Genomic DNA, 25,872 nt, shown 5'->3' on the forward strand with positions numbered 1-25,872 from the left:
TCCCACAGGAAAAGTGCCTATAGAGGTGCTCCTGCAGTAAACCAAGAAAGTCTAGTCAGAGATGAATGCTGAGATAAAATACTGCTCCAAAAATTCTTCATAGTCAGCAAGTCTTTATTTATTACCTCAGATGTGTGCTTGTGTGAGCCTGCACAGGGAGAGCTCATGTTCTTAAATCTATAGAGCCAGAGCCTCCACCCCCCCCAGGGTTGTGCTGTTACACATACAAGAGACCTGACTCCTTAAGGTGCATACAATTTTTTTGAATCTTAGTTTCAAGCAGCAACACATATGGAGTATCCAGAAGATCTCTGGGGCAATGTTGCCGGTAGGGACACGAAAGAACTACACTCGCTCAGGTTCAGAGGTGAGCAGAGAAAGAAGAAGTTTATTGTCATTTGGGGTTTAAATAGGATTTGGAGTTTGATCAAAGATTGGTAGATGAGAGGGACACCTTTCTGACCCTAGTGGTCAGTTCACCAGTCCATCACAGACTGGTACGAAAACAATCTACTTGTTTATGTTATATTTGTGAGAGACTCCACTAGAAATATGTAAACAGTCATCAGAAGGCTAAAGAATCAGGGTGACAGGGCAACTGTTCCTGTGTTTGACCACCTCTAAACAAACAAACAAACAACAAAACCCACCACCACCACCAAAAAATAACAGCAAAAACAAACCAACTAACCAAAACCGCCCACCCCCCTCCCCCCTTACATTCTCTACGAGGAAGAAAAGAAACTTATTTCCTTTCCATTTCCATGGCAGGGTCCTTGTGCTATTAGGGTAAGAAGTTTCTTCAAGCAGGAAATGTTAAAGTAGATCCCCTGACAGTTATGAAAGTGCAGTTAAAAGGTAGTAGAAAATTTTGAAGGGTAGGAAAAGTGCTTGGGAAACAGCATGAGAGTTACTATATAAAAATAATGTTTTTCTCTGACTGGATTTTTAGAGCTAGACTTAGAGGAGTCAGGCTTAATTCAGGCCCAGTTGGACAGAAACAAACAGACTAAACTGATAAAATGTCCTTTAAGATAAACTCATGGCAGCCTTTTGTTGTAACGTTAAAAGTGGGACAACAAGAGATGCTCAGAGAAGCTTTTCCAACTGAATTTACTCTCATAAATGCCTATCTCTCGCTTAATAATAATACTTGAAAAAAACCCCAACAACCAAAACCATCCAGCCTTTTCCCTTTGAGAAGAATCAGCTACAACTGAGAAATCCTCAAGTCATCTAAGGAACAAATATCTATCTTTTGTATTGTTTTGGATTTTATAGAATAGTGCATTTTTTTTTTTCCATACACATTCTGGAGGATTTTCCAAGGAAATTGTGCTGAAGGCACTGTATGTAATCCCAAAGCAAAAGGCCTTAGGACCAATGCTGTCTGGTCACACCAGTGGGAGTGTTTCACCTGCCTGGCAAACATTGGGAAGGTTGGGTACAAGGTAGGACTGGGCCCAGAATTCTTCATTTCAGTCAGCTGAATTAATTTCCAGTGGATAGGAAAATTTCTTCAAGCGCAATCATTCTGGCTTTTATAAGAAGTTAAGACATCTATTGATGTCGCTGGCATTACCTTTTCAGAAACATTCCAAAGTGGAAAACACAAAGGCAGATAAGAACAAGGCAAACTTTTTTTTTTTTTTTTTTTTTTTTTTTTTTTGTCTGGGACAGGGTTTCCATGCCATATTCTTGATGCTTTTCCTCTTGTGGGTTGGGCTATATTTCACACATGTATTTCATTCACATCTGTACAGGAAAGTAGAAAGGGAGCTCTGAAATCTTTCCGTCCTAGTAGCAACACCCTGAGGTAGAAATTCCTGTTCCACAGTTGTTTAGAGGCAGGTTGGCTCTGTTTGCTGTCTAAAAACCATCTTGTAGCTACCTGATGACTGATCAGCTGCATGCAGTCCTTGCTATGAAATAGCAGAAATTGTTGGAGCATTACTTCATTAGTTCAGTCACTTCCCCCAGCAATAACTTTGCTGAATGCTGTCTAAGAATGCAGTTTATGCATCATCTTCTAAAAGGCTAAAAAATGTCTGCCAAGGGTAATTCAGCCACTGCTAATAGATGATGTCAGGGCTATGGAGAAATCTGTATCAGTCTAATGCATGTCTGCTATACAACATGTGAAATAAAAAAGAGTCACAAGGTCAAGTGTGTGTAGCAGTAAATATGGAGGTGAAAGGTGATGGTGGGGATGGATGAAAGTCAAGTCTCTATCATTATTTATAGTCTAGCAGTGTTGTTTTCTGAGTGTTTTTGGAGAAAAACTTGGAAGGTAAGGGGGCAACTGGGGGGATTACTTCAGTTTGAATAACAACAGTATTCAGATGTACAGCATAAAAATCTGTTTTTGTGATCCTTATCACACTTAGAAAATAATTTGTGTGGCGCCTCATTGTGAACCTCTTGATCATGGCAAGCAGCATTGACATGTGGCTTGGAGAATGAAAGAGAATAAAAACAGTGCTGGTAAGAAATGGATGAGACAGGAACAGCAGGTAATGAAGAGGAACACAGCAGATAGGAGGCTTTAGATCATTTAAAGCATAACAGATGAGAAAGATAGTTCACTGTAGATAATGTGGAATAATGATGACTATGATGAATCCTTTTCACTTCAGACTCCATGTTTCACAAAACAGGGCTTTAAAAAATAAACCCACCAAAACTTAGAAGTCAAAAGGCACAGCTCTGTGTGGTGCTAATGAATAGCAAACAGGAGGAAGATTAATATGTATATGGAGAATGGTGCTGCTGGTGGGGATTGGGATCCAGGATGCTCAGGTGTGGGGTAAAACAAAAAGTACGAAAGAAGAAGGGGAGGGTGAACCCAATGGCTAAACAAAAAGGTCAGCTAACTGAAAAATGAGAAGTTTGGAATAGCATGCTTGTGCATGCACACTCTTGATGTCAAGGCAAATGATTTAGTCCTGGAACAGTTTCTCTCAAGTTACTGCTGGTGATTATATTTTGAAAGCAGTTATATTACGTGTATTTAGAAGGCAAGTGTCTTGGTTTATGACAATTTAAGGGGTACACTCTGAAATCAGTCACCTCCCGTTAGTTTTAATCAAACCTTTTCCACCAATAAGGAGAAATAAATATGAATAAAGTGAGAAAACCCCCGGTTTACTAAAAAATGAAACAGCCAGAGGCAAACAATATCAATAAATAATCACTAGATACAAAATTGGACTGAGATAAACTGGACAACTCTGAATGAATAGGTTCAAGTACAATCACACTTTCTAGCTGGGGAGTGGGGATGACAGGAACTTCTAGCCTATAGTCAGGAGTTGGATTGTTTTTAAGCTGATTTTGTCAGCTTTTGACTGTCTGCTTATATGAAGAAGTGGCAGCTTTGTATGTCTAGATAATACTTACACTTGCTGATCTGTTTGTAATTCTGTCTCTTATGCACTGGAGCCTGTGTCACAGGGCAAACTATTTTATTTGAGACCTTTAAAAGAGCCATTAAAATGTGATGTAGAGAACATACACACCTTTTATTCCATATTTTATAGCCATCTTGAAGGTCAAATGAAATTTAGTGAGTCCTTTCTGATCTGTTTCTCTGCTTCATTTCACAGTACATGTGCTTGTGTTTTTATTATCGTATTATACTGTTTTACTATACTATTATTGGTTGAAATTAGTAAAGACATAAGAGGGAGGGTTAAGTATCCCAAATGTAATTTTTGCAACTTGGATTTTTATACTGATAAAAAAGGACCCACAACTACAAATGTCTTTAGAGAATAATGGTGCTCCAATGGAAGTGTCTTTCTGTCAAAGAGAAAAACATCTTTATCCATCACTTAGGAACCCTTGTCAGCCTTCAGCATTAGCAAATGAACCAGCACATCTCAAAAAGAAATACAGGAGGCACAGAAGTGTGAGAACTCTTGGCACAATAGTCCTTTCATTTCTCTAGCTAATGTCAAAGCAACAAAGAAATAGCTATTAACTGTGTTTTTGTTAACAGGCAGAGGTGATAAAAGGTTTTTTCATGTGTTTAGGGGAGGATAAAGCTTGGTTGAGCTGTTCTTCCTGGCTCTTATCTCCTCTGAACTGCAGTTTCTCATGGGAATGGCCTCTCTTGTGGATGCTCAGGGATTCTGTGTGCAAGGAATGATGCTCTTTGCTTGTCTTTAGGAGTAGAATAACATGAAGTTTTCAACCAATTAATTCTCTTGCTATGTTCAGAGCTGCTGAACAGCTGTTCAGGCTTTAATCTGTGCCAGAGACGGGTTGGGAGCACAAGTGGAAGTTTCCTTTGGCAGCACTGGATGTAATATCAGTTTGAGCATGGCAGAGGATCTCCTGATCAGTTAGGAAAATTCTGAAGGGCAAGAGTGTAGGGCTGTGCATCTTGATCTTGGTTAGAGCTGTTGGTTCAACCATGCTCTGTAAATGGCTTGAAGAAGGTCAGAAATTCAAAAATATGTGTTTTGATGTGGAGAGGTAAACAACGTTCATACTAGCAAAACCTGAAATGTCAGAGTAAGAATCTCTACCCATTACTGTTGGGGTATCTTAAAATCTCTCCCTGGTTCCTTTACACTGGTTACTGTTTCCTTCCTGTTTTTGTGAAATGCAAGACATTTAGCATCCATTTCCTTGGAGTTGGTGGTCTGTTGATATTCTCTTGGTTTAACTCTCCATTCTTCTGTCTTTTCTCAGAAACACTTTTCTTCTCATGCTGATGGTGGTAATGTACTTCTGTGGAGGAAGAATTTTATGAACACTTGGGCATTATCTGTGCTGCATCCTTACAGATGGACAAAACTCTGGACACGGGGTATGTTCAGACAGGACATGATTTCCCTCATTTCACCTTTTCTGGTAATGAGTCATATCTAGAGTTAAAAGCTGAGAATTATCTGCTCTGAAAAGTCCAAACTTTCATCTTTTTTAGTTCTTATTCCTGTGGAGTGCTTCTATTTTGGTGACTTATGGTGATAGCCTAGTTCCACATAAAGGACTCTTAAACCTGAATAATCAGTTACCTAGAGATGCACCGAACAAGCTCTTGGCATTTGAAAAAGGGTCCAAAAAAAATCTCACACTGGTAAACATTTTAAATTGGGAGTCCTAAGGGTGTGGATATGAAGACACTGAGAACACTTCCACAGTGCCTTGATAAATGAGCACTGCCAGGATGGTTGTGGCAGTTGGTCCTTTAGCACAACAAGTTTGTGTTCTTGGATATGTTGATAATCTGGATGTTATAAAAATTTTCTAGAAGATAACCTTCCATCCTGTATAAGAAAATTCACTAACTGTAACCCAGAGAATTTTATCTATTTGTAATAGATCCGTGGTGTTTTGCTGCCCACAGTTTTCCATCATAACTGAGCTGAACTCTTTGCTCTAGACAGAGTAAAGCAGTTATTAGGTATTTATTCCCTTATGGGAGAGCCACACACTGATACTCTAAGTTCAACTGAAGCACTGCACAAGTATAAGAGCCTGTTTTCACAGGTAGCTAGAGTGTGGCCTGAAGGATGTGCTTTCACTGATAGGGAGATAGGAGGTACTTCCTGGCACCTGAACTGGGCACTCTTAGCTGAGGCAAAACTCCAATTTCATTCATGGATGAGTAGGGGGGTAATTTTTGTAAGAGGGGATAGTGATGTGTGCATAAAATATTCTTCTTCTCCCTGACAGGACAAGCTTTATAATTACAGATGGGCCTGTAGTGGTTTGAAAGCAAAACAAATGAGAGGCTCCAAGTCAGAAATACAATTTAATAGGGAAAAAAAAAAAAAAAGGAAAGAAAGTAAAATAAAATAGATGCAATAATACAAAAGACCACTGACAGAGTCAGAATACAGGCTGAGTGGAGTGATGGAAGCTGTCCAGATGAGGTGGTCTTCCTGAAGCAGTCATCTTGTAGAAAGGTCGGGTAGCTTGGGTCCTCTGGGAATCCAGTGGGTAGCCCCCCTCTGGTGTTCAGAGTCTCAGCTTATATCCAGGCTGGAATGCTTGGTTCCTCCCTCTGGGCAGAGCATCTCACAATGGGATGGTGAGTCATGTGATAAGGCCTGATGGGCCCATTAGCAGGAGGTAGTCCAGGAGGGGGTTATCTGTGAGCTGTGTAGCAAAGGTGCTGATGGGCCCATTAACAGAGGATAATCCAGAGTGGAGGAGGCAGGTGGTTTCAACAGTTCATGAAGATGGTGATAGAATATACTTCAACCCAGGACAGGGCCATGCTTGAGTTGCCACACACCTCCAGCAAATGACATTGAGTATTAGTGATTCTGCCCAATCTGCAGTAAGCAGCTCAAAGCTGCAATTCTGAAGAATCACAGCCTATTCCATATTCTTACAGTTCTAAATTGGAGTCTTTCTGACTTGGAAATTAGATCCCCGGTGCTGCAAGTGATGCCAGAGTGATTATTTGTCCCAGAGCACAATGGGAATAAACTTGTGGCAATGTGGTTTCTTTTGCATGTTCTCTGTATTTATCGATACATAGATTTATAGCAGTTATTTTAGTATGAGATATGGGCTAGAAGTGTTTTGAAAAAGGCGGATATGTGACAGAAAGGGAAGGCTGAGGGATATGGGAAGGGATACTTTCAAAGACAACAATGCAGTTGTGGGAGACAGAAGCTAGATAACACAAAACTCTTAAAATGTTGATCCACCAAAATCAGTAATTCTTTCTAAAGGAGTCATGGGAGAAGAATATTAAAAAAGGTGTTCTGTGATGGTCCTCAGAAAAGATGCCTTAGTGCAGAAAGCACAGCCCAGGACCCCAAGGAAGGAAAGGGAAGATGGAGGAACAGGTAGTGAGAGAATGAAGGGTAGAAAATCAATTGCTGGGGCCAGACACTAGTGCAGCAGAATTAGCATTGGGCTGGAGCTGTGTAAGTGTCAGCAGGAAGTTTTAACCACAGTGCTGGATGCAGGAGGATGAGCAAATGCAATGACTTTGAACTGCAGTCCTAATGTCTTTGTTCAATAAAGTTTGCTTTCTGGATGGTTAAAAAAAAAAAAAAAAGGAAATAAAGACCTTTTATTTTCCAACCCACCTTTAAACTCTAAAAAATTAGCAGGTTCCTGCCTTTTATCCTGTACTATAAACTGTGGAAGTACTATCTTCCCCCCTTTTTTTGAGTCTTTTTCATGGCAGAGCCCTCTCCTTTGAAGGAACTCTTCTATAAAGAATGGACTGCTCCAAGTCACCTTCTGGTTTGAGAGCACCTCTGTTATTAGCTATATTGGGCTCCTTTTCCTAAAATGCTCACTAGAGCTTTCAGCCACCTGCTTTCTGGTGGGTAGTGTCATGCCAGGAAGAAGGAAGCAGTGTGTGATACTGTAGTGGTTTGAAGGCAAAACAAGTGAGAGGCTCCAAGTCAGAAATACAATTTAACAAGAAGAAAGGAAAAAAGTAAAATAAAATAAAAGCAATAATACAAAAGACCACTGATAGAGTCAAAATACAACCTGAGCAGGGTGATGGAAGCAGTCCAGATGAGGTGGTCTTCCTGAAGCCGTGATCCCATAGAAAGGTCTGGTAGCTCTGGTCCTCTGAGAATCCAGTGGGTAAGGGCTACTTGTACTGTCCCAAATCCCAGATTATATCCAGGTGAGAATGTTTGGTTCCTCCCCCTGGGCGGAGCATCTCACAATGGGATGATGAGTCATACAGGGAAGAGATTGCTCCCAGAGGGGGTTATCTATGCAGCGAGGCATTTGATGGGCCATTAACAGAAGATGGCCCAGAGGAAGGGGGCCTGGGAAAACACTGCTCCAACAATTGGATTCAACAGTTCATGAAGATGGTGATAGAATACTTTGTGCACATCCTATACTACAACCCAGGACAGATACAACAAGAGCGGGGGTAAAATAAGCAGCAAGTCTGACTTCCCCGTCAGTCCCTTAATTTTGTATGCATCTCCCAAAGGTGTTGCTTTCCCATCACCACTTCTGGTAGTACCTGTTACCAGTTGGAAACAATAAAGAGTGAAATCAGGAGGTGTTACGTCAATGCAGTTTTTGCTCACTTCTCCCACAGCACGGGGAACCTGCATTTTTCTGCTCACCTGTGATGTCAGCTCCTTTGCATGCACAGTATTTGACTTTAATCCTGTGCTGTTTGCTGTGGTTGGTGCTTGAAACCAAGGAATTTCTCAGAACTGGTTAAGACAAAGGCCTAAGTCCATGTTTAGCATCTCTGTGAATGTCAAGTATGCTTTTCTGATTCTCAGAGAGTGTAGTTTTTCGAGATGCATTTAAGGAGTTGGAGGTCACTCCTGTGTTTAATAGAGCAGCACTTTTGAGATGTGAAGTTCAGGACATTTCTCATGAAATATAATAATTCTGCCTTAATGCAGCAACTGAATGCAGGACATTCAGTTGTACACGCATTCAGTTGTACACACAGCTGAAGATGTCCTACTGATATTTGAGTATATGGGTTTATTCTTACATGCCTTAGAAAGAAAACTTTGTGTGGAATGATTATTTGGGAGAGTTGGCTGGATGAGGATAAAGGAAAAAAAATGTTGGGATGGGAAAATAGAAAGGTGTTAACTCAGCTGATGCTTCCCACTCCTGTTTGTTTCCACTACCCTGCACCGACTGATCACACTGCTCACAGTTGCTTTCACCTGGAAATGAAAAGAGCAGAACAACGTTATGGCACTTGCAAGCCACTTGTCTGACTTAGAGGCCCTTAGGTTTTTACAATTTCTATAAATAAAATGTTTTATTTTTTCCTGATTTTTTTCCTTCATTATTACACTGTTTCCTTCAGGCACTTTAACCTATTGAGTGGATGATCTAGTTATTTCTGTAACAAATCCTTAATGATGAAAACTGTTACATTCTTTAGACCTTTTTCCTTACCTTTCCATCATGGTACATTAATCTCTTTTTGCAATTTCCCACCCCCTCCCCTCCACAAGTTTACGTCCCTGGAAATGCATTCTCACTCATGCCTCTTTCAGTTAATATAAAAATTACGTTTTTCCTGACATTTGTTTCAAATAATTTACTTAAGAAGAGGAAATAATACCTGGAACTAATTTCACTAATTTCACTGATATTACCTAGGGCTGCATATAAATCACTGAATACATTTTATTTCCTTGACCACTAATTTTGCTGTACTCTCTAGGAGCACTGACTGGGGCTAGAGAAATCATTATCCCAGACTTTCAAGAGACACACACTGTTATTTTCACTTGTAACAGGATCTATGATAAATTGACTTCATTAACTTCAGGCCAGTCCCCAGCTCTTGATTTCTAATCAGTTTTTATTTTGCTCGGAGACCACTGGCTGTTAAAGCATAACATCAGTCTTCAGTCAGAAGTGAAATTAATCTCTCCTTTTAGAGCTGAGAGCCAAAAGGCCTCTTCTGCAGCTTTGAAGGAGGCTTAGTTTTTATGTTCATGCTCTTTATAATCTACCTTCTATCAGAGGTTGCTGTCTTCAGAGTCCTGCCAGCAGAACATTTTATGCCAGAGTTCTCTACCCCACCACAGGCAGGGTCCTCTGAGTTATTCTAAGCAGTCTGAAGGGCTGATACCATGGCATTTTCTGAAATAAGAGGAGGGCAAACTTACAAGATTCACCTCAGCAATGGTAAGAGTGGCAACAGTCTTCAAGCCCTCAGCGGGGCTGCATGGTGACTGTGCAGTCACCAGGGGCAGGTGCACTCTGTCATTTGCATGTAATGGGCAGTGGAAGAGCTGAGCAGGAATGGCCCCAGCCTAAGCCAAGTTTAGTGCTGTGACATTCTTCCCATCCATTCAGGGGTCAATCAGAAAACCTAAACAGGTAAAGATGTGTCTGTTGCACTGAACACTGATGTGCATTGATGCAGGTGGTGGAGAAGACTGTACAGCCTTGGGAAACTCTGCAATATTTGGGTGAAAATTACTTATTAGCTGGAAGGTTCAATTGTGGCTCCTTCTGCTGTCTTGAGGGCAATGCTGCTCAACACCAGTGCTGATCCAGTGCTTTTCTATCCAGGGTAGGCAGATCGATCCCAAAGAGACTGGAGTCGTGTCTGAGAGGCCTGTCTTGGTCAGCTGGATTCAAGTGCATCAGTATCAGCACAGTAATAGTGTATCAGTACAGACTGACTTTGGCTGCAGTTCACAACAATTAACTAATTCTTAGCTGATGACACCTGCGAGGATCATAGTTTGAAGAGAAAAGTTTTCTCAGGACTTTATCAAGAAAGGTGGTCCTGGCTGACCATCACATATGTGAAACCCTCTGATGGTTACATAGTAAGGATAAATAAGATTTAATGCTTCAGTCAGTAGGATTTAAGATCACTTTGTAAGATGCAAGATGAGTTTGCCTGCTCCTTATATAGGGAGGAGATGACCAGCTGCTGGGCATGCAAGGGGAGAGGACATGATCAGGAGTGAACGGCTGTTTCTGATTTACTGAGTAACAAGACATCCTTGATGCCAAGCACATGAGGCTGAGCTGAATTTCTTGTGCCTAAGGTTGGCCTGGCAGGTTTTCAAAGCCTCCTCTCCCTCTTGATGCTCCTTACCTTCTGGCACAGGAGAGCTGGAATGCTGCTGGGCTCTGTCATTGCCTGGTTGTTTATCTGCTGAAAGGTGACTTGAGAGACAGAGGCCGTCAGCTCTGTTACTCAAGCCAAATCCAATTCATTGAGGATTTGTGCTGCATTTCTTGCTGTTGTAATTTAGCAGGGCTCTGTCAATTTAGTAGTAAATTTGGCTTTTTAGCCTCTAAAAAAGCACCATTCCAGTAAGGTGCAAATGAAGCCGGTAGTCTGACAACTTGGCCTGTAGCCCAATCACTAGTTCTTGGAAACAAATTACCACTGTAAATTTTAGGTGTAATAATGGCTGAAACAAAATATCTGTATGTTATGCATCTTTAATATTACCGTGTTTATCAACAGGTAAATGGAAATTTTCAGTATCTTGGGTTAATTTTTTTTCCTTAACTGAGCTGTATGATTTTGCCTTTGGTCTTGGAGAAGGCTTTGCTGACCCCTTGGAGGATGTGAAAGGCCAATAAAATGGGGTTGTGTGAGATATGTTCTGTCTTCCTGGGGAGCAGAAAATGCATCTGAAGGAGGTAAACCTGAGGAATGGTTCTGGGTCTTGGTTTAAGGCAATTTGAAGATGTGGACACTTTAAAATGAATTACCTTCCTTTAGTTTTAACCAATCCTTTTTCACCATTATTATGGCATGATTATCCTAGAGTGAAAAGATTTGGATTCCTTTTGCTGTCCTGTATAACTCCTCAGAGAAGGTACGCAGCCAGAAACTCTCATCAGGAAAAATATCAGTTGTTTCAAAAATTACTAGATGTACATTGACACACACTTTAACCTTGCTCTTATTTTCTTCTCTCTTGTGTGTGGGAACCAGAAAAGTCTTATTTATTAATGTTTCAGGCACTTTAAAGTTGTGACCAGATGAAATCAGGAGACACTGTTAGGCTTTCATAACTTACAGAATAGAATTATTTAGGCCATTTGCTAGGAAAGAGGTTTAGATTTTTCACTGCCCTGGCAAGTTAAAAGGTCTTTATATCTGAGAGAGCTGTAAGATCCTGAGGAGATGGATGAGTTTTACTCATCCTGTGGTGAAGGGCAAGCGACATTTCCTAAATAAAGACTTTTTTTTTTTTTTTTTTGTTTTGTTTTGTTTTGTTTTTGTTAAAATTCAGTAATGTATTATCAGGGGAACTTAGAAGGACATTGTTAAATTAACTGTATACTATTTTTTTGTGTTAAACATTTTAAAGAAAAATTCAGTATTTTATTCCTCCTTTTTAGTGTTTTATGGATTAGTAGTGTAAAAAAAATGCTGTGGCTGTAACAAGACCTTATAATTACCTGCAAAATCTGGTGGGGAATAGGAAAGCTTAATATCTGAGTGAGACTCAAAATTATCTGGGAGAACTTCGGTCACAGTCCTTCCCATCACTGGTGCTCAACTTCTAGCCTTCCTACTGGCAACTGGGACTCTTTCAACTATAATTTACCCTGGGAAGTGTGATTCATTTAGAGCTCAGCTTTCAGCTGGGTCTTACAGCCTAATTAAAAGAGATGAGGATATAAAGACACAGCATGGGAATGCCAAAACGGGGCATTTGTTCAACAGCAAACCATATCTTCTGTGAAAATACAGTGCTCAAATTTCACAGTGCCTAAATCCCAGCCTAACACTCACTGGGTGTGAGGAGGAAGTTCTGATGATTTCAGAAAAAAGATTTCAAAAGCTTTTTGAAGGTGTACACTGTCAAGCCATACCAATAAACAGAAACAACTGTATCTTGTGACTGGTGAAGCCAGGAACAACTTGTTCCAGATCCTGGGAAAATTCCTTGCACCTTGCAGGATGAAGTACCTATGTAGAAGTACCACATTACCTGTGCAGAAATACTTTATCCCAGGAATTGCTGGTGGCTTCTCCCAGCAGCGTGAAGTAGCAAAATGGAGGTAGAATCTTTCTCCCTTCTGGATGAGAGTGGTAAAAATGTGGTTTTGTGAGTTTTATTTCAGCACAGTAGTGCTCAGGCAGACAGCCAGAGTACAAAGAGTATTTCTGCTTGTGTTGTTTTGTGCATGTTGGTGTTAATGCTTTGAGGGAAAGGAGTGCTGCGTTGCACTTCAAGACTCACAGCAGCATGGCTTATAATTAAATTTTCTTTCATTTGATCAATTTATTTGGTGACCCTAATACACAGATTCTGGTTTCTGAATTATCCACGGAAAAAAGAATTCTCAGAAAAAGCCTCTTTCCTCAGTTTGGCTGTCACGGTATGCATTATTTCTTTACCTCCTGTCAAGGAAAAAGTTACAAAATTATTCAGAGGCTGTAGGGAAATCCAATGGCATCTTCAATTCTAGTGTTTTTTTGTTTTGTTTTTCTTTAAAGTGCTATAGGAAGAGTGATCTATCACAGCAGCTGCTTGGGACTCCATGAGGGGAATCTGCATATTCTTTTTTCATTATCTTGTGTCTTATATAAATCAGGGATGTTAGAAAGTGCTTGCAGAAGATGGTGTTTTTTCTCTCCCTTCCCTGCTTTAGGAGAAGATTAGCTGCTGTATGTCTGTCATGTTAAAACATCCCACCTGGTAATAGCTTGAGTGCTGTGAGCTATTTCAATGTACCTGCATATTTCCATGGAGGATGTCAAATACCCCTTCTCAGGATCTTTGCAGCTTTTTTATTCATTACTGGAAGTAGTGTGGGGAAACTTGTTTGAAAAAACCACTCCAAACAAGTGTAAGCCGAGGTAGGAGATGCAGCAGGAAAGAAACTGAAAATACAAAATTTGTGGTTTACATTAAGCTACATCATAGTATCTTATTGTGAGTTTATCACATAAAGTTACATTTAATCTGTGGGGAGAATCACAGAGCTGTTTTTTACAGGAGGGCTTTTTGTCTGTCCCGAAATATGGATGGCTGTAAAGTGGTGGGTCCTACTCTCTGAAAATAAATGGACTCCTTAGGTAGGCCTGTAGGTTGTTCTTGGACTGAGTGAACTGAACCATCTCTGAGGAACGTTTTCTCTGACCCTGGTGTCTCCTGGGAGCTGCAGCAGATAACGACATGGCAGTGACTAGGAGGAGACACTGGGTATCATTGCAGTGGCTTGACTGGGGTCCATTTGCTCTGGTGTCTATCCAACAGTAATGGCTTGTATCAGGTGCTTCAGATGAAAGTGTAAGGAGAGATAATGCCCTCCATCTTGTAATTATTAGAGTCTAATTATTGAGACACCGAGGTTTACATATTTCCTGTTTTTTGGTGTTGTGTTGTTTCATTAATTGAATTGAACAGCAGAGTAACATATGAGACTTAAAAGAGATTCTTAAATGAGAGTCTTAAAATTATAGGGCTCCTTTTGCCTTGCAAGAGTACCAAGTCTATGTCTGAGTTATGACTGCTCCAGCGGATTTAAGTATTTCTTACAAATACTCTCTGGACAATGTAATCATCTTGATGAAATACAAGAGGAGTGCAAGCTTTCTTCCATTGTGGCCTATCATTATACCACAAATCAGGAAAGGCCAATTTTAAATGCAAATTTTGTCTTTTTGAAAGGATTGCCAAGCTGAAATGTGCTGAGTAGAGCTGCCTGCATTCTGAGTGCTCAGAACGTGCTGTGTTTGGTAAAAGGCTATAATTTTCTGTTATAATAATACAGCTGTAGGTAATTACGTGGTAGCCAAATTCATATCAATTTTCCCAAGAATTAGAAACAGTCCTACTCAACCCCAAAGACAAAGAGGAATAAGGAGGTGATAGCATCCAGCAGAATGATCATATAGCAGATTGTTTTGAAATCTGCTATTAAAAAAGGTATATAAAAAGCTGTGAAGCTGGACCTGACTCCCTAGTCCCTGTTCTTGATTATCAGAAAATAGCAGAAAGAAGAGCTGGAGGACAGCAGATCAAAAATACTTTCAGGATAAGAAAAAAAAAAAAAAAGCAGCTTTTTTTTTTTTTTTTTTTTTAAATTCTTTTACATGCCTGAGGGTGAAAATGAAAAAAAGAAAAATATAAAACCATTAAAAATAAAAAATTTCAAAAAAATATCTACTGAAATGAAATTCCTTGTAATCCAGCTCTGAGGAGCCCATTGGATTTAGTGGGGCTACACACCTTAAGAAAATGCTTAAATACTTTATTGCTTTGCTGTATTTGTGAAATGGATAGAAATTCCACAGCTGAAAAATTCCAAAGAATTAATGAAAGCAAAAAAATAAGTGGAATGAGACTGATGAGCAGCAGAGAAGGCTGGGCCAAAACCTGCCATATTAAAAGAGGAAAGAATAAAGTGGCTGAGGCTGCCTTGTTAGAATTAGGGAAAAAAAAAATCTTAAACTGCATCTTGTAAGTTAATTAGCAGTAATAAAAATAATTGCTCCCTCCAGCTTGAAACTGTGGCTAATTGCACTTAAGTGTTCATTGCAAGCTAACATAATTAGACCTTCACTGTGTTTCATAAATACATGGCTTGAATTATGCAGGGAGGTAGAACTGCCCTTTGTAGCTCTTTCCTGTCTGTCTTCCTTTTCCTCTGCTTCCACAGCTGCTTCTTAGCCTTCCTTCTTAGATGATCCTACTGTGTGTGCTGGAACTGATTATGGAGGCAATTTCTTACTGAGACAGAGTTATGCTGGTTTTGTCCCTTGTGACAGACAGGTTCAATAAGATCCAGCTTGGTGGAGGATTTCAGGAACTTCAGCCTCACTGAAGCTGTGCTTTCGTGTCTCTGATACGCAATACAGATACCAAATGCCTAGTTTAAATTATAAGCTTTTGAAAAATGAGGGAGGAAGGCACTAAAATGGAGAAAAAACCCCAAAATTCAACAAGCCCAAAGATTTTCTGCCTTTCTAACAATACAGTTTCCTTATAAAACAACTGGTAATTCTTTAGGTGATGTATGTTTCTGTGTCTGTAACAGATTTGTGTTGATTTTTCCCCCTTCTGCTGACATATAGAGGATAGAAACACATTATGCACTTCATTACTTTTCACTAGAAGTTGCAGTGATGTTCTCTGTAGCTATTTGAGGATAAAATATCATTCACCCATTCACCATCCTTTTTCTCATGTCCTAATTTAGATGCATGGAGCTTCTGAAAATAGTTCCATTTAGCCGTATCCCTATTTTTGTCTTGCTTCCACCTTTATTTTCATCGGGTCATGAAACTAAAAATGCAGATCTTATGCTGGGAAGCAGTCACTAACACAGAGCTGCTGTGATGCCTCTCTGGCAGCTGGAGGATGTGCAAGCTCTGTCACACAGCTGCCAGCAGACCTGCTTCTTGTCTCTGCAGCTCACCGCAGATGTGGGATGCCACCTGTAGCTTCCCGTGGGTCCCTGACAGTCATTAGTGCTGCAAGAGCTCGAGGTGACAGATTTGGGAGTGGTCATGGCTAAAGGAGAGCAGTAGGGCCTGGCTAGAGAGAAAGGATGAAGAAAGGAGAGCTAATTGAGCATGAAAACAGTCATGGAAAAGATGAATGGTTGGAGAAAGAGAGAGAAGGGAATGGTTGGAGATGAAAAGGCCGTTCAGCAAAATAAGGAAATAAGCAAACAAAGGAAATGCCCCAGGCTGTGATTCCACTAGACTGAGCAAAATAAAAGTGTGCCTGGTTAGTAGGTGGTAGGAGGCAGTGAGGATCCCAGGGGTTAGCATGGCTGTCCTTCCCCTGCATTTAGCTGTGTGACACCTTAATGACTGACTTGGTCACAACGGAGATTTCCCTCCTTGAGCCTTGGCAGTTCTCTTCTGGTAGTTCCATGATATTGTGCTGATTGATTTTCTAATGGCTTTATTTCTTTGCCTCACCTCTTGTCCTGATATCTGGTGTACTGCTGCAGTGGACTCTTGAACTCCTGTTGCACATTGAGCTGAAGTGACTTCTGGCACCTTAAAGTGCTTTGGCTGTACTCTGGGATGAGAAGGACAGGTCAGTGGTATCTCAGACGGTTTTGCCTTTGTGCAAAGCCTTTCAGCCTGAAGTAGGAGTGATTGTATTACAGAATAATGATAAAGTAGGGACTGAAACTGAGATCTAGTTTTTGTGCCCCTTATTTGGGAAACTCTGTAATTTCATGGCTAAGCTTGAAGACTAAAAAGGGAACATCCTTCACAGACTTTTTAAATAGTGTATCCTGAAATGAAAAGACTTAAAGCTATTCAGGTTAAAAGGAACCTCAGGAGTTCTTTACTCCAAACTCCAGCTAAAAGCTAGGTCAGCTGGTCAGAGAAGTCAGGCTACTCAGAGAATTATTGATTTGGACCTTAAAAATGTGTACTAGTGGAGGCTGCTTTTCCCTGGGCACCCTCTGTCCCTGTTTGACTGCCCCAAGGCAATAAAGTTTTTCCTTGTGTCCAGGTGTATCCCTTCCTGTTTCCATTTATGCCTGTTGTTCCTCATCCCCCCACAGTGCTGTGAAGGACTTGGCTGTGCTTTTTTAACATTCTCAGAGGTGGTTCTTCCTCCAAACCCAGCTCTTCAAGTTGAACAAGCCCAGGAACCTCAGTCTGTCCTCACAGAGTGAATGCTGCAGACACCAACCACACAGTGACCTCACGCTGAACTTGTTCCAGTGATGCCTTGCATCAGTTTTCAATCTGTGTAGTTACTTGTGCATCCAATGTAAAGTACAGGCTTGGATATGTGTGTGTTTTGGGGGACAGTGTAAAGAGCTAAAGTTCAGATACATGACATGGATTGCTCTTCCTTTGTGCCCAAATTCATCCATTTGGCCAGTAAGGCCATCCGGTTGTTCATGAATTATGTTCTCTTTGTAAGTGCAACAGTGCTAAATTTAACGAGCAAAGAAACCAAAGCATTGTTCTGTTCTTTGTGGAAGAAAGGGAAGTGGTCACAGCACCAAGCCTGCCAGAGTTCAATGAATGTTTGGACAATGCTCTCAGGCACATGTGATTCTTGGAGCTAGTCTTGTGCAGGACCATGATCTTTGTGGGATTCTTCTAACTTGCAATATTCGATTCTGTGATCGCTGCATCTCCAGTGACGCTTTCGAATGCATTAAATTCCAAGTGCCACAATTCCTCATGGATTTAAAGTGGTTAGTTTTCTTTGGGAGGCTGACCTTTAGTGTCTCAGTAAGACAAGCTCAAAAGAAGAGGAAGAGCAGAGGGGTGGAGTGAAACCAAAAGTATGTCTGCATTGACTGGCATTTTATGAGCCTGCAAGGTACTTTATTTAATATTAAAGGAACAAGTGTTGTTATGGATCTTGAGGTGTACTTATACTGCTATGTCCACATAAGGATTCCATGGTATCTTTTAATCTGTATTTTAATTACTGAGTTCAATTTTTTGGAATTGTGGGGACCTCTTTCATTTTTTTGATTATGGAGTGTTCTCTGAGATCAAAATATTAATTGAAATATTGCTCTTTCTTGGAAGAAATCAAATAATCTCTGAAGATTTGATTAAAAGTCTCATGGAGGTCACCAACACAAGCCAGTGCTGAAACACAGTTATTTTTCATACATGAAAAGCATGAGCACAGTCTTAGAAGCCAGATTGAGATATCTTTTATGCATGGTGGGCTTCTCTGTCTGCCTATGTAAAAATCCAAAACACTGCAGGTTTTTGTTGCTTCAGGTCAGACTCCACAATGCACCTTGGTTCAGGTCTGAGGACTCTTGGCCACTTTTGAATTCCCATTGATTTGGCATCATTCTCCATCTACTCTCAGTTGATGTCTGGGATAGTGGAAAAGGTGTTTGATTGTTTTGCTGATGCAAAGGTGTTTGCAAAACAGGTGTCTTTATAGAGCAGAATGACAAGTACTCCAGTTCTTCCTATGGTATTTCAGGGAAAGCTGTTTGTCACCTCATCTAAACACTTTCAGGTATACTTACTTTTTTTTTTTTTTTTTTTTTTTTTTTTTAATGAAAGTGGGCAGAGGGTATAAAATTTTGAAACAAGAATGAGATCTTCTCCACAACTTATTTAAAAAGCAGCAAAAATCACTGCTCACATAATGTCCACTTATGTTACTACAAACCAGCCATTGCTGCTGTTAGGAAGTTCTTGCAGAAGGCTTCTTTTCCATGCAGTGCCTTATTCCCATCCCCCATCAGCTAAAACAGCCTAATTTTTTCATCTTCTGACAATGGTGCTGGACATTTATTTATTTTAAAGGAAAGCTGCAGAGATAATCAATCTTGCCTAAAGGTCTCTATACTGAGACCGTGCCTTGAAATATCTGCCTTATTTTTACTGCACAGAACTTTAGTGGCTGGTGTTTTCAGAGATGTTACTTTGACTTGTTTATGTTGTTTCCTTAGGCATCAAAGTGGGAGTTAGTTTAAGAAACATATGAACATGCATTTTTCACATAGAAAGTAAAATGTAGGTAGACCAGACAATTGAGGAGTACTAGAAATGAAGAGGTAAACCTCTTTATGTCTTTGGAGCATCCCATTCCATGGCAATATGCCTGAGACTTTGTAGCATGATTGAAAAATATGTGTGTTACTGTCATATTAAGGGTTTTGCAGTGTACTCCTCACTCAGGCACAAGATTTGTGTTGTTTTGGCATGTCTCATTTTTCTGGAAATCATTACATTTGGGATGATTTTTCTCTTTTTGTGCTGTAGCACATACCTCTGTAAAAGAAGATATTTTACCCTTCTAAATTCACTCCATGTCAGTGCTGTTAAAACTGACTACGGCAACCCTTGAATTATAAACCTGGGCCTACCTTCTTTCTTTTAAGCAGGGTTTAATTTCTTTGACTTCACGGTTCCATGGTTATGTAGAAATCAGATCTAATGTGCAACCTAGTGTTTTTATCTGTGAGGCTGAATAAAGTGGATCAGCCTCATTATCCATGCTTTTCATGTGCAAATAAAACTTTGTCACTGTTAGTATTTCAACTGAACCAAAAAGTTTGGGGCCTACATCAGAAATTATATAGGCTCACAAAAGCTGTAAGATTTTGGTATATTTTTTTGTTAGTGAAGCCTTTTACTTCACCAAAGTCTACTGAATATGTTGCAAAATTTTGCTTTTGAGAAGCAAAAATTGTGCTGCATTAGGAAAAATCCCATAAGTATTGTAGGAAGTGCTACCTAAAGACAAAACTGAATAGTCTAGGGTTAAGGGTTTTTTTTTAATGAACGATTGAAATGTTTTTTGTTCTGCCATACCCTGGACCAGACCCAGAGCAACCTCTGCTTGCACAAGGTGGTGCTTTGTTAGCCTGTGCTGTTATTGAAACAAATCTAAAGCATACCTATTTCTTTTGGTTTAGCTCATGGGTGATACCTTTCCTTTACTTGCTGTCTCTGAATTCCCTCTGGAAAAAATTTGGTTGTGGTAGTGTGCTCATGCTCTTTCTTTCTCTATCAAGATACTGCTTTTATCAGCTGAATTTTTATGTTCCAGGCTGTGTGAGAACAGTTGTTCAATGCTAAGTAAGACTTCCATTTGCCAAGCAAATCTACTTCTAGTACTTAAAATTCAACTTCACGTGAAATCTTCATTGGTGGAAAGATCTATGCTCAGTAGAGCCTGTGATACTTAGCAAAGAATACTTTAAACTCTAGGCTGTAGCCAGAGTTATAACTGCAGAGGAGTTAAAGCACAGGTTTCATCATCATGCTATTTCAGGAGAGAGAAATTAGTCATAGATTTTTTTTTTTTTTTTTTTTAAATATAGGTCATACTGAGAAGACTGGACGGCTCTTTCTGCCAGCCTGCTTAACAGTGAAAATTATGTAGGCTATGGCTTGAATATGGAGTGGAGTATATTAATATTAATATTGTTGACTTGCTGAGATATTCTGGTACCTTACAGTGCAAAGTCTCTTCAAGTCCGTAACAGTGGTTTGATATAATTTCCCTAGCCTGGTTATCATAAAAGATATCAGGACATATATCGGTGTTACACAGCTTAAAATCTGAGAGTGTATATATCATTATATGCTAATATTTTTCTTGTTAACAAAAAAACTCACATCATGAGGTGAGATTGCACAAAATGTTTCACAAAGAGAAAGAGTTGAATCAACTCCCAGCCAGGTGATAGCTCCATTTATATGGTAAAAAGTATTTTCTGGTGATCCTTTGCACTGATGAGATTGCTGGTGCTGCTCTTCATATAATTGTGAGCCACATGTCCTATTAGTATCTGGATCTCTGACTCTGTCAAGTTAAACATGATGCAGTTTGAAACTGTAGTGTTTCTCTGGCTCCACTGCTGTTTCTGAGGGGGAGTTGGAAGAGATTTTTTTTCACATGCTTTTCCACCTTTCCACTTCTTCCACTTTCCTTTCAGGCACAGGCCTTCTGTTCTTGAATTTGCCCTTCTTGAGTCCCTATTCCCCGTTTTAGAAAAAAAATACTTTAGGCAAGAAGTTTTCTTGCCCTGCTCCTGTAGGATTTGAGTTCTTGAAATTAGAATGTGCTAGAATTTGGAATTTGTTGGTGTGCAAATGGTTCTTTTAATTGATGTGCAATTGCATGGAAGTAAGCACATTAGGGCCTGCAATTAGAGACCCAGTAAGCAGTTGAAAATGTTTTTCTAGTTTTTCAGGTGCATTCCAAAATGCACAGGTATGCTTGTTACAGCACATTCTTATGACTCTGAAGTGTACAGGGGAAACTGACTTTGGCATGCAGGGGTAAGCTGAATATTTTAGTTCTGGAGACAATGGCAAACATGCATATTTCATGTTGAGTACAAATTAGCCATGCAGGATATCAAATGAGTGCCTGAGGGAGAGTGCAGAATGCTGAAAGTAGGATCTGAACGAAATCTATTTAGTATTAAACCAGTCTAATCCTGAGTTGGCTCCTCCACTGATGTCAATCAGTCCAACTCCATTAACTCCCGTGGAACTGCACCTCGGTGTCTACTGGGAAAGAGGCCTGCTCTGAATATTTTCAGTAAACACAGAACAATTCTGTTAAGAGAGGAAAAATACCTTTCTGCAGTATTTGGGCTGTAAATATAGTTTATAAATGAGCTTTGTGCCTGGTCTTTATTCAGTCCTGCTGAGGCACTGCCTGTTGTCATGAAGAGCTGCTCATGGTCTGATGGAAGAGGGAGGATCTGAATGGGGGCCAAGCAGGATTTGCTTGGATGCTGAGCCTCTATCCTGCCAGTTGGCATGGGAAGTGCCTGTCCCTACCATGGGGGAGACTTGCACTTGCTCTTAGAACATCATACAAGCTTTCCTTTCCTTTAATGGCCAAAAATTGTGACTTTGGACTCAGGCTAACTTTTTCAAAACTAGCCAGATGATTTAGAAGCTTAGAAGACATGTTCCTTGTTAGCAGGACTCAGGGTCCTAAGTAGGCAATATTTTTAATCATTGTTTCTTGAAGTCTTGAGTAATGAAGATACTTTGTAAAATTGCTTCCTCTGATCTGAATGTGACAGGTACTTGCAAAATATCACAGTTTCATTAACTGAACTGAATAAGAGGAAGTCAACCTGAGCATTATTTGTCTGCCAGTTTTAATTACCATGCAGAAGCGGAGTAAAGATGCATAAACACACTTGTCCTGTTTGAGTTTGGTTATCTCTCAAAATAGAGACCATCAAGCTTCCGGAGGAGGCAGAATGTGTCCTCACAGCAATATTAGACAATTTATCTTTCATTAGAATACTAGGGATTTTGGATGTTTGTGCTCTAGTGACTTAGGTCAGCATTGTGAAAGAATTGAATTGTTAGATTTGACAGCTAATGCTTTCAGGTTTCATTTTTGCATGGTTTCTTGAAATCAAGACAGAATTCTTTGCTTGCCAGCACACGAACTTTCACCTGGCTCTGGTTATCACTTATGTCATGCACTGCATGTTCCCTCACAATAAGCAATAGCAAACAGCAGCAACTCCTTAAACCTTCACCTCACGTTCTTGGAGTTGTAAATCCTCCCATTTCATTAGAGGCAGGTAATGAATAAGTTGTAGCTGCAGTGTCCCTTTTCCGATCTGAGGTTATGTTATTCTTGAAGTGCCAACAAAAAATCCCCCTGTGAATACAATAGCAGCCTCTTCCACAGAGGTGCATTGCAGGCATATACTCTTGCAATTACTGACATTAATTATTGAGATAAGATAATCCTGATGGTGCCAGTGAAATCAACTGAAGATTTTTGTTCTTTATAGTCTTTAAAGCCTGACATGCAGGCTTTAATCTCTGCCGGAGCACCTGCAAGGCCCATTGGCAGATGGGGAAGAAGTGTGTAGTATTTAAAATAGAAGAATATCCATTGGCAAATAGGGAAATAATGTGGTATTTGAAGTATTAGAATCATAATGAATTGAAATTAACCTTTTAAACTTCATATTTGCAGATAATTAATATTGCACACATCACCAGTTGCCATTTCTCAGAGAAGGGGTGAGAAGCTCCTGAGAAAGTCTAATTTGGTTTCTTGTACCTTACTTTCTAGAATAGGGTAGTAGAAACATTTGACATGCCTTGAAAATTTTTGTTTTAAGAGTAATTCCTTCCACTTGGCTAAAAGTCTTATTAATGCCCAGGTGTTCTCTTATCTGATCACTTATATGCTCTTTAACTTCCTGGAGAACTCTTCATATTTTGCGTATATGCAGTGTCTTTGTATTGACATAGGTTTAAAATATAATTTATCTTAAATAGATACAATTCCTAGATGTCATCTATCCAATTGCATCATTGCAGGCACTTTCTATGAATACTCAGCACTCAGGAGATCCCAAACCTTTCTCGTCTCTTTCCAGAACCATCCTGGAAATTTTAAATCAGAGACTTAGATGTTGTATTGAAGGGAAGATATATTTTGATAAAATAACCTCCCAAATCAGTAAATCCTACAGATTTAGTGCTCTGATCGACATGCAATATTATGGCAGTATCTACTAAGTAGGAAGTATAACTGTACAGAATATAAATTTACCTCATTTCAGAAAGTAAAAAGGTGTTTTGTGCAGGATTCACTTAATCTAGACATTGACTGGATTATACTTCCAAGAAGAAATTTTGAGTATTTAATAAATATATTTTTGAGTTTCTTTGCTCACTAGTATTGCCCGTAGGCACCTAAACAGTCAACATCTTTAGTCTTTTACAGATACAGGTCCTACAAACAAACCTGAAAATCCATATATTGAGAACTATTTTCCCTCTTGTCTCTCTTGATTCTAAAAGCTTTAAGGATGTGGTATATATAACAGTCTCCTGGTCATAAGTCAGTCTAACAGTAATTATGTCACAAATTCAGGATAATTTTTGATAACAATACTTTAGAAATTACTCTTTAAAAAAAGGAAATATGAACAAAAGGATAGTAGAGATGCTTCTGGTTTTGGAGGGCTCTCAATAATAAGTAATAAATGATACCAATAAGCTGGAAAATCTGTCCCACTAGAACTTTTTGCCTTTCTCAGTTTGGAAGTTTGTGTATTACACTTGGGATTTATCAAATATTTCCTGAACTTGTGTAATGTTAGAATGCACTTTCAGAACAAACAGGACCCACCTCTGCAAGAGCTGGGTCAGTTGACATGTTTTTCATGAGGAGTTGGAGCTGCTGCACTTTTATGAGTATGAGATCTCATCAACATAATTATTTAGGCAATTCTGGGCAATACAGGTGCACCAGTTCATAGATTTTCTGAAAACAAACTTTCCGTCTAATTTAATTTTACATATAGACAATCTTTTTGTGAGATGCATTTTATTTAGCAGCTGTTCCAGGCTGAATCTAACTGTAGAGCTTTCAGGTTTATGTCAGGAAAAATTTTAATTCAAATATTGGAGCTAGTGCTTTATACCTTTATAACTGCTTCTTTCATTCCCTGCCCCACCTCTGCTCTCTTCCAATGCTAGAATCAGAAAAGTCTATGATAAAATCCCTAAACATTATATTTCGTTAAATCTCATACACAAAAAAAAGTTTAAAAGCCTGTGGATTTCATGATTGTCTTTGTTTTTCAACTATCTGCCCATAAGCAGGTGGCAAGACTAATTTTTTTCCTATCATGAGACTAATTGTTTTAATCCATGTGGTGTCTTGACTTTCTTTCTCCTTGACAGAACCAAAGGCAGTATGATAGTAATATCTAATAGAAAGTGTTTTAGGTTTAAGCCTTTATTCAGCATCCTCTACTTGTTGGAAGCAAGTTTTGATTTTCTTAAAACATTTATGAGAATATTTAACCTTCAGTAGCTGCTGAGAAAGTAGGAGAGTAAAACAGGACCTTGTATTTGCAATAAACTGCACTTCAGCAACAAAGTCTCAGTGGCCGTAAAGAGGTATGGATCCTGGAAAGCAGTCTGGGTGAGGTGTGTGTGATTGGAGGGACCTTACAGTGCCATGAGGAAAAAGAGTAAGTTGGAAAAGAAATAGTACAAAATCTGCAGTACAAAAACCTTGGTGTATAAAAACAAGATAGTGAAGGCACCCTTCTGAGGAAAATAATACCTACATTGGTGTTACATTTGAGAATATAACCTATTCAGGAAATACAAATATTCCACAGCCTTTTTGTTCTCCACACTAATTTTCCTTCAGCTGTGCTATTTTTGGTGGTGTTAGAGCTGTCTACGTCGGATGCTTCCAATTTTCACTTTAATGTAGATATTTTTATGTTGAATTGCTGGCTCTTATTTTTCCTCTCTTTGCTTGGGTGCAATGGCAGGTGAAATATCTCGCTTGGTGTGAGGTTGCTCTTGTATCACAGCTGAGAGTCAGGAGCTGGATTCATTTTCCTGAGCAATACGCAACTGTTATGTTTGCTCCTTGTAGGGGTATCACAGGCTGTGGAGAAACAGAAAGGCAACCTTAGGCATAAAGAAAGAAAAATCGGAGGGAGGCAGCTGTAAATGCGATGTTGGTGGATGACACACGAGTATTCTGGGAACAGGGTAGTTTTAATGTATTAGTAAGGCTGGTAAAGACTCAGAAGTTGGTCATTTCAAGATCTTCAAATGGAAGTGCCTTAGGCAAGTTTACTTTAATTTGCTCTGGTGTATATCCATGCCTGTACACAGAGCAGTAATAAAACCAGAGTAACTCCTGTTTCAGTGTGTCTTTTAATATGGTTCATGATGTCAGGGGAATTCATAGTAAAATCTTTTTCTGGCTTCCACAACAAAGGCAGCACCATTCTGTGCAATCAACAAAAACCCAGTTTAATTGACAGTCCCCTTAAGGTCATTGTTCAGGGCTAAAAGGAAAACCAGAAAATGCCTTTTTTTTTTTTTTTTTTTTTTTTTTTTTTTTTTTTTTAAATAGCCTTCTTAAGTTAGCATTTTTGTAGTGGAGTTTCTCACGGACTGTCATGTAAACAAAGTGATTGTTTTTCATACCTCTCTGGAGG

Source organism: Chamaea fasciata, unplaced genomic scaffold (genome assembly GCF_029207755.1).
Source record: "Chamaea fasciata isolate MVZ Bird 193981 ecotype frontalis unplaced genomic scaffold, bChaFas1.0.hap1 SCAF_3, whole genome shotgun sequence".
NCBI lineage: Eukaryota > Metazoa > Chordata > Aves > Passeriformes > Sylviidae > Chamaea > Chamaea fasciata.